We start from the raw sequence: 14,026 nt of genomic DNA, 5'->3' as shown, positions 1-14,026 counted from the left end.
CAGACCGATCAAGGGACGCAAACATTTGCACAGAAAGACTCGTGGCAATGACCCTCGGAGGCTACGAGCGTGATCCTGTTAAGTTCACATTTTGTGAACATTAACCTCAATGTTGTTTTTTTGTCATGTGCCGGGAAACAATTTCAGCTTACAGAAGGAAAGCATCTGAACAGCAATCGCCAAAGCATGAGTGGGCAATTCCTTGAATTTTGATGTCGCATTCTGGATTTGTCCCTCGGGTCACATGCACTCGCCGCCCCCCCCCCCCCCACACTCTTTAATTGCGGACAAATTTAACGCCGTTAAAAAAGGTGGCTTTGAACAATTTTCGCTTAAACGCGTGACCTTGGAAAATGGCGTAAATCTTCTGGATATAGCCCTTTAATATAATTTGCTTTGGCGGAATAGTTCAGGCTGAGACGTTTGTTTCCGTTCGGTCTGGTCGTCTATCCGTGCCGCTGCAGCCCCTTCCAGCGTTTGGCAATGAAAAATATTGATCACGAAGCTTCTTAATTTAAAATGTTCATTATTTTCTACATTCCTTAAAGACATTTTTTTATTGTATTCTCATCCGCTTTATGTCAATGTATCTGATTCTCTGAAGCAGGACAATCAGTTATCATGAGCAAATGAGCATTCTGGGGGGGTAGAGCAATGGTGCAGTGGTGAGTCCATTATGTTACAGCCCTAGTTGGGTTACTGGCCATGGCGAACATCAGCAACGAGTGATATCTGAAAGAGTCCTGGTCACCTTTTCACCAAACCCCAATGACCAGCATTGCCAAACAAACCCCCTTGACCGACATAGCATCAGCGGGAAGGGGCTTCATCCAGCAGTGGATAGAGAAGTGCCTGTACTTTATGTGAATTAAATGAGCTTTAAACACCGTGGCTTGGTTTCGATCGTTTCCTCGATGTGGGCACATTGCTTGACCACAGGGTTAGCTGAACTCCCAATTGGGTAATTTGTCATACTTCTGAGCTCTGCAAACTTCTCTAATAGCCGTTAAAGAGTGTTGTGTTTACCTTGTTTGTCTTACTGAGGCCTATCGAGCAGTGGACGTGATTTACTCGTGTTGTCAGCCAGGCGGCAGCGACTTGTTACATGCTGAGCACGTGTGAAATTAAGTCCAAAATCTGGCCTACGTGGTAATGCAGAAGTTGGGATGGACGCGGCTTCGTGTGTTTTCACGGTTGTGCCCGCGTAGCTCTCTTGGGCTGCACCGCGTGCAGTTTCAGCATGGTTGTCCAACGTGCTAGGAACCGAATCTGGAACTGGGCAAGCAATGAAGATAAGAATCAACATCGGCCGGCATATGCGAGTGTAGTGTTACATCAAACGGCAGCCGCAGCCCAGCGAGATGCTGTTTGATCGAATGAGAAAGCGAGCTGCTCCCTTCAGTTCCTGATGACGCTCCCAGCATGTCGAGTGAAACGTTGGACAACGAAGGAACGCACGGGACTACCGAGAGCACGACGGGGAGCTATAGAGGTGGATTGATGCTTCCCCTGTGGACGGGCTCCTCTGTGTTGCCTGTCAGTTCACCTGCCCCCACAATGCAGCAGTGCTCATTGGCGACGATGGTGCCGGATACTGCTGCTGCTGCTGATGCACAGCGTCACACGTGGCAAGCAACTAATCCTGACGCTTTCTGTCGTTTTCTTTGTATGGATGATGTCGATATAGAGCAGCAACTATAATCGTACATTGAGGTGGTTGAGCAAAATATTGGAATTGGGGGTATCGGAGTTCATGGCTGTGATGACGCCTCCTTTGCGTTTGTGAATCGGGCATTGAGTCGCCGCTACATGTTCTGTGCTCTGTTCTGGGTGGAGATTTTTTTTATTTCCCTCATTTGTGCATCAAGTATCCGCGTCGACCATGGTTTGCGTAGATGCGGTTTAGCGTTTCTCAAATGCTTCGCAGAAGAGCAAAGCCATTGATCTTTTTTTATGAGAGCGATGAGAAGCTCATCGGATACAAATTGCATGTGGGAGCAATTCAGACTGTAGCATTAGGCCCAACTATCACGCCTTTCATGTCACATGACACCACGTGCACAGCCTTGGTGTAGACCACTAACTCAGACGGGTAAAGTCACAAGGCCATGCGCATTATACTCACAGCATGGTGATGTCACGTGACCTGCCAGGCATGATGCGGGAGGGCCGTGCCCGTGGTCACAATCGCACCTTCTGCTGGCGAAAAAAAAAGAAACTTTTGTGTTTTGTTTTACTCTTACAGCGTGACCGCCCTCATCCCCCTATTCACTCAACAGTTCATTGTGGTGTTACAGGACTCTTATCATGGCGATTCTTTACCAGCTTGTTTTGCGCTCACTTTATTTTTATGGCACAAAGCGTACTGGTCTTTGTGGGGTCGTTTGTCTTCATGCGTATCTTTGCTCTTTCCCCCGCATGTGATTTCGTTCAGCAGCTGCCGTTTCACTGGGATGAAAACAGTGCTGTATCCGGGTGCATTGTATGTGTATATAGAATTAAAAAAAAACACATTTCATTTTACACACTTTTATTTAACTCACTCCGTCTGGTGTATCCTCAAAAAATAAATATTGTAACTCAATTTTTTTAACATAGGGACCGGTTTTAAGAAGCTGAAAATGCCCCTTGGATCACGTTATCGCGTGTGCATCAGTGATCACTGATTATTATTATATCTAGAATTTAAAAGCAGAAAGTGTGTATTCCTCTACGGCTTCACATCAAGGTTTTTTGTTGACACAGACTACTGAGTGATATGTCACATTATGTGGTACCGGAGTGGGTTTCACCTGCCACGCAAAAGCAATATGAGTGGCAGGTGAAATGTTCACAGATTTAGAAGGTAAGCAGGTTGATTTGTTTCTATCATAGTTGTCTAGTCACGAAAAAATGCATGCAAACATTGTCCCCGAGTGAATATGCTCTATCGCACGTATCGGCAGTCTTTAAAAAAAACCGAAAGCATCTATACGCGGTGCGTCATGTATGCATAAGTAAAAAGGGTGGCAGTGCAGTGGTTAGTGCACTGGCCTGTGAATTAACGACCTTCATTCGACACTAAAGATACAATCAGTTGGTGAACCGGTCTCGGCCCACTCGCCTTCAGGTCACGCTTGCAAATGAGACTACCCTGCTCATTTGAATTCTCACCTCGTTAAGCAAATAAGTATGAGCAACCCACACTGACTGACCAGTGCGGCTGAAGTATGATCACAAATCTTATGACTCAAGGGCATGAGGAGGCATTCATCCAGTCGTGGCTGGATAAAGGGATATATATTACTTCTTGATAGAAAAAAAAAACCTCATCACATTGATCGTTTACACTCATTAGAAATATAAATACAGTTATGATGACGGTGTTAATAGGTTAATGTTAATGTTAGTGTCGTAGGGCAGCGTTAATGACGAACGCTAGTGGTGTAGTAACAAGGAACTGATTCGTCAATATCAACTCTTGCACTCGCGATACATGCATCAAATCACATGCGAAGAAATCGATGTGATTTGTTTTGCGTATGCTCGATGCAATGGGTTAATTTCATGCATGCAGCCAGCCACGAGTGTAGCCCCGTATTCACCACAAAGTTAAAATAATACAATCGAGTCTTCAATCGTATCGTCACCCTGAATTACGCCGATTCAACAAATTACTGGTGGGTGGGTGGGTAGGTGGAGACATTTTTCTAGGGCAGCTCTGCCAACACGGTCACTGAACATTATTTTTTGCTAGCGCAGGCCACTTAGTTGTTGTTGTATTTGATAGCGTAAACGTGTAGTGACTATGCTGCTGGTACCAAATATCGCCCGATCTATCCGTAGCCGTCCCCAGTGTTGGGGGCTTGGTCACGGTGTGGACTGCTCGCTTGTCCCTTGGCTCAGAGATGTGTTGCTGCCTCGCTCAGTGAGAGAGAGAGAGACGTGACGGGTTCAAGTAGCTGCAAGGCGCGAGTGCATTTTCTGGGAGAGTGACTTTGAACAATTCCAGTTTGTTTAGGAACCAGGAAGGGACCGGCTGCACAGGTCTCCCAGGTTTAGGATCACGGCCCACGGACAGCCCCCCCCCCCCCCCACGACTGCCCATGCGAGCGACAAATCACGATCTCGTTAAAACAATCACAATAAACGTGACATCCTTATTTACTGGGTGGGCAAAGTGAATTGGATTGGTTAAGTGCCACCCAGTTATTCAGTGAGCATGTATCGAATGCGTGTGTATGATAAAAAAAAACGTAAACATTGCCAACCATTTCGCTACAACTGAGTGGAGTAACTCTGTAATGGACGCACTAAATACCATATTAAGTTAAATAAGTATAAGCAGTTAAGTGTCTCCACATTTAAATAAATGTTTTAAGTCCATTCATCTCTTTGGCTTTCCAGGCCAATATTTTTCAAGAAAGCATTTGTTTAAGCAAGCAAACTCTGCACCCTTTTCGGCATTCTGGGTTTCATCAGCAGCAGTCAGGCGCGTTAAACCAATGCCGCTGGGTTAAAATGTTATTAGTGGGAGCACTCCTTCTGTTCAACGCTAAAAGCAATATTGTGTGCAACCCTCATACGATAAATGATCTCTGGTACTATGTAAACACAGACATTCTCAATCAATCAACCTTTAAATTCACATGCCATTATCGCCCTCAATAAAGTAGGCATCGGTGCACAGTACAGCTGAACGGGAGAACAGTACAGGGGTCAGAGCAAAACTGTGGCATTTCTCTGCACTGAGGGTCTAGGATGAGTCACTGCGTGAGTTTGAATTACCAAATTGCGCATGCAGAAACTATGTTGTTGGCATGCGGTACGCAAGATCGGCAGCAGTGTTGCCACACATTATAGCTACAATTGGCGAGGCAAATGTGTAAACTCTGCAACACTTCTTGTGACAAACACAGAATAGAATGTACGTAAAGGTTTGTTTTTTATTGGGTGCAATTATGAACGGCCATATCGGACATTAGTACATCTAATCGGCATTAATTATTGTTTCGCTGCAGCTCAAAGAGTCAGTCTTACAAGGCGTGTGTGATATTAAGATATGTCCATGTGCTCGGCATTTGAAGGCCTAAAGACCAGAACCGATTGTCACTAAGTAACATGATTTTTGTTCCTGGGTAGTGTTATTTTCCAATTGCTTATGCCCCAAAAGTATAGAAAATGGCTATTATTCCCCACAAACTTTGCTTTTGTGACCAGGAATTTACGTGAAGGAATGACACAAATGCACACCACGTTTTCTCATTGAAAATAGGTACATTTAAAAATATCACTGTCCTGGTCACAAAAGCAAAGTTTGTGGGGATTAATAGCCATTTTCTGTACTTTTGAGGCATAAGCAATTGGAAAATAACACTTACTACCCAGGAACAAAAACATTGTTACACAGTGTTGTTATCTCACTGACAATGTGGTCAGGGAGGCAGTTCCATGTCCGGACAGCAGAGTGAAGAAGAAGTCGGAGCTTATGTCCAGTGAGGACATTGTTTGCAGTGTTTACGAGAATTATTTTATTGTTTTATAATTTTTTTTATTATTATTTCCCTTCTACGTGACTTTAGCGAAAGAACCAAGAAGAAACATTAAAAAGTAAAATAAAATAAAAATCACGACGTTTCGGAGGCAACACAAGCTTCCGTCGTGATTTTTATTTAATTTAACTTTTTAATGTTTTTACCTACGTGACTTTACCGAAAAAAAACCTAAGAATATGAATCCTTGCAGTCACGAAAGCTTCAAATCTAGAACCAAGAAGAAGATTTACCAAATGTACCACATTTTTACAGTTATTGATTTTTGTCACGTTTTACACCGGTTCCATATTCCTGTAACATGTGAAGCACATTCTGTTTGTGTCGCCACATACTGTGTAACTTCTGTACCGTCACAGGACGCCGATGAAATGAAGCCTAACAGCTCATTGGTCGTTTCCTACTGAAATAAATCAAATGTATTCTATAATCCATAAAACCTAAAACCAAACCTTCGTGAATTCTGGCTTCAGTCATGGTGCCTGGGTGTATTTGCGTTATACATATGGGTTGACTTTTGTATTTGACTAAAGTAAAAATGTGTGTTTCCTATGAAAACACAATGCTATCAGGACGCTGGCATCTTGGCAGAGAATGGTCCAATGATGGTGCTGACCTGACCAAACACCCGGCCAGTCAATAACACGATTTGTTTTCAGAGTCTAATGAGTAACGAGCTGCACCTGTGATGGAAGCCAGTTGGTATCATGCTCTTGTTTAAACCGTTATATGTTGGGATGGCCGCAGTTAACATAAGTTTTTCAAACACTGTAATTGATATTTAAGTCACTTAATTGGGTATCATCTGCTTGGCACATGTGTTTAAAGCGACTCCTCTCATCATCATAATCTGCAGCAGCTGTGATCTATCCACTGCTGGATGAAGGCCTCTCCGAGCCGCGGGGGGTCTTATTCTCGAGCATAAACCCTTCTTGGGCTAAAACTTAATTTGGAGCTTTCGTGACTGCAGGAATTACTCTTTGGTTCTTTCGGTAAAGTCACGTATAAAGATAAAATAATAAATTAAATACTAGCATACGACGTTTCGATTGCAACCCAAGCAATCATCATCAGGTATAAATGAAATAGAAACACAAATCTAGTATACTTAGAAATGTAATGTAATACAACAGAGAGTCGGATAACATAACAGTCAACACCCTACATGGTTGATTACGTTCTTCCTGAGAATGCTAAATTTGAGAGAGAGATAAAACACATAACCAGAGACATATAGACAGACATATAAGCAGACAGATATCACAGAGATACATAGAGAGAGAACAAACATAGGCAGCCTTCTTGGGCTGCCACTCCATCACTGCTCTCGACCAACGGCCATCGTTCCTTCAGGCAACGAGTCCTACTCCAAGCCCACTTACGTTGTTATCTGACAGTCGACATGACGTCTCTAACTTGTGTGTGCTCTCTAATGCACGTGTTACTCTCACCTGCATCTCGGTGTCATTCCAAGCGTGCACCTCTCCATGCTTCTAATTTCATTGACAATGTCCTTGTTTCCGACCCATATGTCAAAACAGGTACTAGATACGGTTGTTTTGTTGATTTTCATCATTAAGTCCACTTACCAAAAGCACTCGAAGCGTCTCTCATCTGCTTCTTTTTTATTTCATAACTTTGAACCCGATCTGCCTTCAGTAACTGCCCAATGTATTCATGTTCAAATGTGTTTCCCAAGTTTCTTTGTCTGCAACATATCTTCAATTGTTCATGAAACTTTTTTTTAAATTAACGAACCTTTTTATTAAGCTATTCAATCATTCCTGTAGTTTAGTACCATTGATTGTTAAAAGATCTCCGCTGCTCCTAATGCAATTATCTGGCTTAGCCACTTCAATGTAAAATGATGGCTGTTGCTCTACATCAAAATCAGCCGTACGAAGAAGGTTGTTCAATCAACTATGTCTGGAGCAAATCTGAGACGGGTCAAAATATGTTTCTACATTCGTGCGTAGTATGCCCTTGTTGCCCCATTACAATTTTCAGAAACCGTCACTTGTGAATAACAACGATGCCAGTCCTCTGCAGTGCGGTGGCGGCCAGCACGTTTGACCTACAATTACAATGTAGTTAAACACTCGCTGCCCAACAACAACAAGAAGGGCTTGTGCTTGCCACTTATAGCCCCGGGGGCATGGATCTCCGCGTTACGATTTGAGGATCTTGTTTCCCTCCAGATTGGAGACCTTTTGTTTGAAGGTAATGATCTGTGCAAGGCGGTGGAGGCAGTCTTCTTATTTACTGATTTATCGTGTGTGCAGTTTTCTAAGCGAGCAAATAACTCGCGGCTCCCTCGGTTTTTAATTCACGTGGCGCGACACACAGCGGATGAGATGCGTGGAAATGAGCGCCATGGAGTAAGGCGAATGGGGCGGCAATTTTGGTTGCCCAGATTACACTGGTCAACAAAAAAAACTTTTTTTCTGGCCTGGACTTTTGCAGCTGTTTTAGACTAATTTCAGGGTGCCGATTCCAAATTTGATCTCACATTTGCTCTATCATATCTCATTTTATGCTATCGGCATACCCCATTTTCATTGATTTTACCCAAAATTAACTCTGTCACTTATGATTGCAAGTTGTTGCGAGTCAGTGACTGCTTTAGTGTTAAAATATGGTGCTGTCTTTTTAGGATAGTGTGTTTATAATATCATTTTATGTAGATATCCACATTTATTTAATATTTTTTTCTGCAGTTTTTATTGAAAATGCAATATTTGATATCTTAAAAAACCTGATGTGATAGACAAAAACTGATGCCAGATTTGGAATCAGCACACCAAAATTACCTTAAAACCGTTGGAATACCTTATGCCAGAAAAAGTGTGTTGACCAGTGTTATCCGAGTACATCAGGTTTGTTGTCGCATCACTTGACGTCCCTGAGCTGAACACGAAACTCTATTTTATTTTAGCAGGTAAGGCCCACTGAGCTATGTAGCTCTTTTTCAGAAGCGACCTTGGCTGTCACAAATGATGGCTCAACATAGTGGCTCGTCGCGTGGAAATGTATAGCTCAGATACTCTGAACTGGTGATGTTGATTTTAAATGTGGAGGGAGAAACCGGAGGACCCGGAGAAAAATCCACGCGACCACAGGGAGAACATGGACACTCCATAGACACAGCAGGCGTCAGGGTTGGCATCGAACCCACGACCTCTTGCATACCAGACGAGGTAGTTAACATCTTACCATCGCTTCCATCCTCTCTCGTTGTCACCCACTAACCCACCCTGCACACCCCAATCACTCGTTAAGCCGCAGGACCAATGAGAATTTTCGCCTCCGAATATTAAAGCACTCCCTTGGCTCACCTCCTAAAGCTTTTAATAGAGTAAAAAAACAGAGGCCAATTTTAATATCTATAATATAACTTATCAAAGTTTCTGAGCGCAGCGCACAAACAGTAACACTTTATCGTCAATTGCTTTATCATGAATTAACATTTTGCATCTTCTTGGTTCTTTCGGTAAAGTCACGTAGAATGGAAATAATAAAATAATAAAAATTTAACACCCACCGTGCACACCCCAATTATATAATTTATTATGTTTTATTTTATTATTTTATTATTTCCATTCTACGTGACTTTACCGAAAGAACCAAGAAGATGAATCCCTGCAGTCACGAAAGCTTTCAATCGAAATTTAACATTTTGCACTCGTAAAGACGAAGCAGTATTACAAGTCGCATTCTGTGCTGTGCCTGGAACCCACTCGCTCGTGCCAAGACTCGCGTAAGTGAACACGAGTGTGCAATGAGACACTGGCTTCTACTTTGAAAGGTTTCCATTGTCCACAGGCCATCGGAGACAACTTAAACCGCACTGTCTATAAACAGGTTCAGCAGGAGTTGCCATCTGATCCAAATACATATCGCAAACATCCTTCTCAGGAAACGCCCATTGGCCAAGCACACTACAGGTGCCCTTGTTGTCACGATACACGTACATCATGACCAACACCTTTTGGCTATATTGATGAAGCAAAAACGTGAGCAAATGAATATATGTTATATGTAAAATAACACCCATAACCTTAATAGTGGATGAATCACAGTTTATGGCTCGATGCAGAATTGGCGGCAGAAACCGTGACTCATTGTTGCTCGAGGTGTAAGACCGCTCTCTCTTTTACATCAATAAGCTGACACTTTTAATTGAAACTAAAAGTTCAATGCAAGTAGCGTCACTGCTCCAGGTGTATTGCATATACTGTATTCACAAACGGGCGATCCATTACCATACCTGTCAACCCCTTATCAGTGCCGAGCTTATTACAGACCAATTCAAACCTCGTTGGTCGCCCCGTGCCCCTTATACATCTCAACGTTCATCCTACAAAGTCCCATCACAAGGGAGAACACAAACAAATAGACATTCACCACTGCTACACACACCACTAGTACACTCACCACTAGTACACTCACCACTGCTACACACACCACTAGTACACTCACCACTACACTCACCACTAGTACACTCACCACTAGTACACTCACCACTCACCACTAGTACACTCACCACTGCTACACACACCACTAGTACACTCACCACTAGTACACTCACCACTTGTACACACCACGAGTACACTCATCACTTGTACACTCACCACGAGTACACTCACCACGAGTACACTCACCACTAGTACACTCACCACTTGTACACACCACTACGCTCACCACTACTAGACCTGTCAACCCCTTATCAGTGCCGAGCTTTATTACAGACCAATTCAGACATTGTTGGTCACCCCGTGCCCCTTATACATCTCAACGTTCATCCGACAAAATCCCATCACAAGGGAGAAACACAAGTATACCAAAAAAAGTCTTAATTTCCCTCTACAAGAATACGGGTAACCCGTACGAGTTGACAGGTATGCATTACTTTGTTTTAACTGGGTGAGAGAGAGAGTCCATTGCAAGTAAATCAAAGAAGACCCGGGTCACAACAGTCGACCGTGTCGTACACGTGAACAGACTTCCAGAACAAGTATCAGTCGCTTCGAATCAAAACTAAACAGAAGGCAATTAACTATTGAGCGGGGTGAAGATGTTTACACGAATTAGGATTGTTATTCATCTCCAGTGCTCTCTAACTTTTGTCAAATGGTATCATCATCATCATCACCACGATGTACTGCACATATCGTATTTTTGTAAATGGTATACAGCAAAACAATCCTTCACTTCAGTGTATAATGACTCTGCATCAAACATAGTTGTCCATTAAAATAAAATAAAAACTGACAGGGATGTAAGTTTGTTGTGTAATATTGGAGAGATGTGGTGTATAACCAGCACATACTAGTTAACTCCTGTCACGGTTTCAACAGTAAAACAAATCTTTCACAACAGCAAAAATACTTGCTTTGCTAGAATGGGGGGGGGGGGGGGGGGGGGGGCACGTGTGGATGAGGGAACATACGGGTGGATCTTCGTGGTTATTTCGGTAAAGTCATGTCGAAGGGAAATAATAAAGTAATAATAATAAAACATAATAAAATAATTCGCACGACGTTTCGGCCACAACGCAAGCAGCCGTCCTCAGGTGAAGACCAGGTCTGTCGTGGAGACATTTAGACGCTGTCTCCCTGACAGACCTGGTCTTCACCTGAGGACGGCTGCTTGCGTTGTGGCCGAAACGTCGTGATAATTATTTTATAATGTTTTATTTTTATTATTTCCCTTCTACGTGACTTTACCGAAAGAACCAAGAAGATAAATCCCTGCAGTCACGAAAGCTTTAAATCAAAATACGGGCGGATGTCAGAGACATCCTATTGACTCCTTCAGGGCATCAACTGGCTTGGGCAGGACACATCACTGGGATTTTGGCCGATGGACAAGATTGAGAAGAGAATGGCAGTCAAAGGAGAGGGAGGCGGGGGGGGCGCGGTTGATTTTTGAGAGGGGCAACTACCGTGGAGATGGAGCACCGAGATCGGCTTGCATGCACTCTGTAGGCATGTAGGACTTATTTCGCTACCGTACGTGGCCGTGCTGATCGTCGCATGGCCGCGTGAATCGGTGACAGTGGGAGGGAGAGGAGGCCTTTCCATTGATGGCGGTGGAGATTAACAAACACAATTTATACAGTTTGAACTTTTTAATTTATATCTCGAGGGAATTTACCCCCCACTCTTACCCCACCCAAACACAGGTGCGTGTGATGTTTATTAACGAAACGAGTGGCTGTGTTTACTCGCGCATTTCCCTTGGAGCCTTTCTGGCCGCAGCTCGCGGTATGCGCGTCTTCAAAACAGTGGGGAGGGTGGCCTCCCCATCTCTCTCTCTCGATCGGCATCGATCCTTTCTAATATATTCTTTGAAATTAATTGCGAATCGTTCCTTCCGTTCGTCTTCTCGACGGCGAGATGTTAACTACCTCGCCCGGTATGCAGGAAGTCGTGGGTTCGATCCGGACCCTGACGCCTGCTGCTGTATATTTGGAGTCTGCGTCTCTCTCTCCGTGGTGGCGTGGATTTATCTCCGGGTCCTCTGGTTTTTCCCCTCCATATTTAGACACATGCGCTTGGAGTATGTAGCTGCTATACATTTCCGCATGATAAGCCACTTTGTTGAGCTCTCATTTGTGACTGGGTCACTTCAGAAAACGAGCTATATAGTTCAGTGCGCCTTACCTGATAAAAAAAATAGTAATCAAAAATAGTAATTGCTGGTTTTCGTGAGCCAATAATTTCTCATCTCTCCCCCATCGCTCAAGACCTCTCTGTTCATTTGCCCATTGGCTTTCGAATATAATTATTATGTGCACGTGTTCATTTGGGTGGATTTGTGTTTGCCCGTTCGCGCTTCGAGATTGCTCTGCCCTGACACGGGCTCTGAGCCGTACTGTGGCGACACGTATCAGAAAGGGATATATTTTGTGAAAAGCCCCCGCTGCTAAATAAACTTGCCATGTGCGGCCAGACATTCACCAGATCGACATAGATTGAGTGCTTCCAGGCACCTACTGTACAATTCGGTAGCTCGTCGATATATTTATGTTCATATATATGTGTGTGGGTATTGGGTATGACTGGCATGGATGCGTCTGCCTCATCTGCACGGTAATTAGGAGCACCATTCCAGATGTGCAGCAAAGCCAGCATACAGCAAGCAAGCGCTGCGTTCAATTTTATTGTTACGTGGGCAGAAGTTGCCGCGAGTGTGAGAGACGATCGAGGTTTACAGAATGCAAAGTTGTGTTTTTCTTCTCCTACCGATACAATACGGATCCTTGAGCTTGCCGTCAGTTCAATGGCTCTGCTGGTAATTAACGGCAGGCAATTGAGTTTTATCTCATCAAGTCCCAGTGAAGCTGCTCATCTTTTGGCCCCATGGCTGCCATTCTGTTCACTACCTGTGTAGGTTGCATGTATGTTGAACTTCTTTCGCACCGTACGTAGCCAACCGTGCTTATCCTCGGGTTTTCATTATCGTGCTGCTACGATAATGAGCTTGGGAGCTTCTTCAGGAACAATTTCCGAAGATGCTCCCCAGCATGAATAACATCACGAATAACACGCGGAAATAAAGGTGAAACAGAATCAGAACATTTATTTATACTGGAGGAATCCGATGAGCTATGAAGCTCTTTTTCACAGATTTCCAGAAGGAAACACATCAGATAGCTATTCCACTCATTTGTCCAAACTTAAACTTGCTGCTCGTCCAAAGCTTCCTGCAGCAGCGTCTTCTCACAGATGCAGACAAATGACCGTGCCATCGTTATATTCATTTATCAACCATCATCAAGCAGTGTTGGGGGTCTGTTGGCATGAATAATGCTGCGTCTCACACTGCCTTCTTACAGTGGCGCAATCATCAACCATTGCCTTTGCAACATTGCAAGACGTTACAAAGACGACGATGGTTCTGGCACGTTGCTAAATTGGGCTCCGTGGTCGGCATGCGCGCCGCTGTGCGCCGATTGGTCGCTTCAAACCCCCCACTCGCTCGATCGTTGTGGCTCTTCAGTGAAGGCCGCCAACGCAAGTTGTGAGCAGGACGGAGAGAGTTGGGCTCCTTGCCGGGCACCAAGGGTCAGCTTAGGTGCAATGTGACGCCAACCCGGCGTACCTGGCATCGGAGCCGCGTGCTCGATACAACACTCGCGTTTCGTGGAAAATGATCAATATATGGATCCTCGAGTCTTTTTTCGCCTTTTGATTCTTCTTCGTATGACTGATGTTGGTGTAGGGCAACATTGAGGTGGTTACACAGACAGACATTGCATCAGGAGTAGCGGAGTTTATCGCTGTGATGCCTGCATCGTATTTGTGAATCCTCCGGTGGAAGTACAGCTCGGCTACCAGATGGTGCCAGGGTTGATTATTCACACAATTTCTAGGGGAGGGCACTTTGTTTTATTCTACTTTTAGTCTGCCATTGTTGCAACAATCCCTCTGTAACCGGTCCAAAATGAGCCATGTGCGGACTGTTAATCGCAGCAAACGCGCCGGTGCTCA

General features: G+C 44.1%; 1 protein-coding gene across 1 annotated transcript in view; it reads left to right on the top strand.

The window, feature by feature from the left end:
• The window catches only part of LOC133349773 (sterile alpha motif domain-containing protein 15-like), a 143,208-nt gene that overhangs the window by 33,018 nt on the left and 96,164 nt on the right, over positions 1 to 14,026 (top strand). The window lies entirely within an intron of this gene.

Source organism: Lethenteron reissneri, chromosome 31 (genome assembly GCF_015708825.2).
Source record: "Lethenteron reissneri isolate LAM-NWPU_2019-01 chromosome 31, ASM1570882v1, whole genome shotgun sequence".
NCBI classification, from domain to species: Eukaryota; Metazoa; Chordata; class Hyperoartia; order Petromyzontiformes; family Petromyzontidae; genus Lethenteron; species Lethenteron reissneri.
Note: the sequence above shows the minus strand (reverse complement) of the source record. Positions and strands in the feature narration are given on the sequence as shown.